The 3,486-nt window shown below is 43.2% G+C and overlaps 4 non-coding genes across 4 annotated transcripts; all 4 read left to right on the plus strand.

Annotated features, from left to right (window-relative positions):
- Positions 1 to 455: 455 nt before the first annotated feature.
- LOC137998190 (U5 spliceosomal RNA) lies at positions 456 to 576 on the plus strand. The gene has a single exon (XR_011122756.1). It is a non-coding gene; the product is annotated as a U5 spliceosomal RNA (small nuclear RNA).
- Positions 577 to 942: 366 nt separating this feature from the next.
- LOC137998175 (U5 spliceosomal RNA) lies at positions 943 to 1,063 on the plus strand. The gene has a single exon (XR_011122740.1). It is a non-coding gene; the product is annotated as a U5 spliceosomal RNA (small nuclear RNA).
- Positions 1,064 to 1,438: 375 nt separating this feature from the next.
- On the plus strand, positions 1,439 to 1,559 carry LOC137998235 (U5 spliceosomal RNA). Its single transcript, XR_011122796.1, has one exon. It is a non-coding gene; the product is annotated as a U5 spliceosomal RNA (small nuclear RNA).
- Positions 1,560 to 2,278: 719 nt separating this feature from the next.
- LOC137998156 (U5 spliceosomal RNA) lies at positions 2,279 to 2,400 on the plus strand. The gene has a single exon (XR_011122722.1). It is a non-coding gene; the product is annotated as a U5 spliceosomal RNA (small nuclear RNA).
- Positions 2,401 to 3,486: the final 1,086 nt, after the last annotated feature.

The following is a 3,486-nucleotide window of genomic DNA, read 5'->3' on the forward strand; positions in this document are numbered from 1 at the left end:
GTTTCATCACAATGTCTCATCCACGGTGTCCATGAATGAACTAAAAAAGCAAAAGTCTTGCTTCATGTGGTCAAAACTGAACTCTGAAATTAAAGTTGGCCGCCATTTTCGAAATCATACGGGATTCTTATCAAGCGGTTAATCTACTATGCCTGGGGTATGCACATTTGTGACTACGAAGATACGAAGAAAAAAAAATTTAAAAAAGAGAATGGGCCCGAATTGTCACGGTGGCTGCCTGCGGCATCTCACAGAATAAAGTTGTTTTAAGCCTACAAAAAAAGGATTTTCGCTTTGTATGAGAGTGGTTCGACGCCGTCGGCCGCGGTGCTGACCGAGAGAATCGAAGCCCATTAACAGCTTTAAATACGTGATTGCCCACTTTATTGGATACCGTGTCCTATGGGCATAAACGCGTCAATTTCAAAAAACGCTCCGAGCGACCTCAGCCAAAGTATCTCTGGTTTCCCTTCAACACGCATAAATTTTTCTCCTTTTACTAAAGATTTCCGTGGAGGAGAACAACTGAATGAGTCTGTAGACTAATTTTTCATCGCCCTGCCTTGTGGCGGGGCTCGTCATAAAGCAATTCAACAACTTTGATGCTATCGTGCAACCGAACGCTGTAATCAGATCTCTTGCGTCCGGACGCCTTTATTCTGTCGGTTAGTAACCAGCATGGGCTACTTTTCATGAGGAAGTAAGCAAATAACAGGCTGTTCATTCTTCATTGCAACGTCTGAAATTTACATTTAAAAATCTCGGTAAAAACTACAAAAAGAGACTTTCGCCGTGAACTCGCGTGGCTCGAAGCCGTCGGCTCCAACAATCGAAGAAGTACATTGACACTTCTGAACACGCATGCGTGATTGAGCGCTCGTAGATACTGCATCCCACCTGTGTTACCGCGCCAAGCTGAATGGAATCGTCAATGCCATTTTTTAGCTCTGGTTTTCCTTCACCACGTACAAATCTTTCGCTTTTTACTAAAGATTTCCGTGGAGGAGAACAATGGAATGAGTCTGTTGACCAATTTCTTGTCGCCCTGCCTTGTGGCGGGGCTTCTCATGAATTAAAGGAATAACTTTGACGCGAACGTGGAATGAAACGCTGTATTCAGATATCTCGTGTCCTGAAACCGTGATTCCGTCGGTTAGTAACGAGCCTGAGATAGTTTATATGAAGGAAGTGCGCAAATTACAGGCTTTTGATACTTCATTGCAGTCTGAGGAATTTAAGTTAAGAAAGCCCTATAAAATCAACAAAAAGAGACTTTCGCCGTGAACTCGCCCGGCTCGAAACCGTCGGCTACAACAATCGAAGAAGTACATTGACACTCCCGAACACGCATGCGTGATTGAGCGCTCGTCGATACGGCATCCCACCTGTGTTATCGCGTCATGCTGAAAGTAATTGTCAATGCATACCTTTACTTTGTTAGCTCTGGTTTTCCTTCAACACGCATAAATCTTTCGCCTTTTACTAAAGATTTCCGTGGAGGAGAACAACTGAATGAGTCATTAGACTAATTTTTCGTCGCCCTGCCTAGTGGCGGGGCTCGTAATAAAGCAATTCAACAACTTTGATGCCAAATAAATAAATAAATATTGCTAGTGCTAATCACCCTTACTTGCAGTCGAGGACTGAATTGCGAAGGGCGCGGCTCACGACATCGGGCTGAAAGCATACAAAGGCGCCTCTGGCTGCCGCTATACAGTCCATGTTTGATGTCGGAGCACAGCACCACAGCTAGATGTTAATTAGCTGTGAGTCGATTTTGATGAGGGAGGAAAACCGAAGTCCCCGGAGAAAAACCCTCAAGTCAGATGAGATCGACTGAAACTCAGCCCACATGCTAGCCGAGGCCAGAATTGAACCCCGGCTCATAGTGGTGGGAGGCCCGATAGATAACCACTAAGCCACCCTGAGAGATCTGAGATCTGACTCATCTGTAGTCAGATCTCTCGAGTCTGGACGCCTTGATTCTGTCGATTAGTAACGAGTCAGTGTTTTTTTTTTACGAGGAAGTGCGCAAATAACTGGCTTTTTATTCATTGCAACCTCTGAAATTTAAATAAAAAAATCTCGTTAAAAACTACAAAAAGAGACTTTCGCCGTGAACTCGCGCGGCTCGAAGCCGTCGGCTCCAACAATCGAAGAAGCATATTGACACTTTTGTCTGATCACGCATGCGTGATTGAGCCCTCGTAGATACGGCATCCCACCAGTGTTACCGCGCCAAGCTGAATAGAATCGTCAATGCAATCGATTGCCTTGTTAGCTCTGGTTTTCCTTCAACACGCGTAAATCTTTCGCCTTTTACTAAAGATTTCCGTGGAGGAGAACAACTGAATGAGTCTCTAGACTAAATTTTTCGTCGCCCTGCCTTGTGGCGGGGCTGGTCAAGAACGAAAGGAACGAACACGGGAACGCTGGAATTCGGAAATATGATCATGTTACGCCTGAACTGAAACGCCTTAAGTGGCTTCCAGTATCCAGTCAGATTTACTATCGAAATACCATTTTGGCTTTTAAATGGATGAATTGTCGTGCCCCTGAATACCTGAGCACTATTTTCACCAAACGTTCTGATGTAAATATATCTACAACCAGGAGTTGCCAATTTCAAATATCCCTCTTTAAAACTGCCTCTGGACAGAGAACTTTTATTACCGAACTGTTAGCATATGGATTCCCTGAATCTAATTTGAAACTTTGTAGCAACGAAATAATCTTTAAGAAGCGTTTAAGGAACAAACTGCTAAGGGATTTTTTAGGAAGTGATTGATATTGTGATAAGTAGTTATGTGAATTGATAGTGATGATTGGTTATTTTAAATCTTGTAATGATTTAAATACATTATGTTAAATTAGTATTTTATAATTATTATTGGTTTCCATGAAAAGGCCCCTTTAAGGAGGGTTCAATAAAGTCTGTTATATGGTATGTATGTAGTCAGTGTCGTGTCCGGACCGTCCTGATTCCGACTTTCGGTCAGAACGAACTCGATCTCGTTTTGGGGATCGAACTCTGCGCAAATGACGCGTGCTTTTATTCTTATATAATTTAATTAAAAAACGTTTGTTAAGGGCCTTTGCAGAAAAGAACTGTTGTTTATGAATGCACGTGGTTTCAAAGCTGTCCGGCTTCAGTGCCAACGGAAGAATCGAAGAAGTCATTTGAGAATCCTTTCACCACGTGAACATTCTGGTTTCCTTTAACGTGTAACACTCTTTCCGCGATTGACAAAAGATTTCTTTAGGGAACAGTCCTATTCAGGGCCTTGTAGGCGGTTCTCAACACCAAGATAGTCTCAAAAACAACTTGGACGGCGTCAGTTCTGGCCCTTAAAAGATCCGACAACACGATCTCCGAAGTAAACTACGAGCAATCCCTCTAGTCGAGCGTGAGAAGAAGACAGGTCACGAAGAATAAAATGGCTGCTCGAAATGTGGATACGAGTAGGACGCAGAACGACCCATTTT

The sequence above is a fragment of the Montipora foliosa genome, chromosome 3 (genome assembly GCF_036669935.1).
Source record: "Montipora foliosa isolate CH-2021 chromosome 3, ASM3666993v2, whole genome shotgun sequence".
NCBI classification, from domain to species: domain Eukaryota; kingdom Metazoa; phylum Cnidaria; class Anthozoa; order Scleractinia; family Acroporidae; genus Montipora; species Montipora foliosa.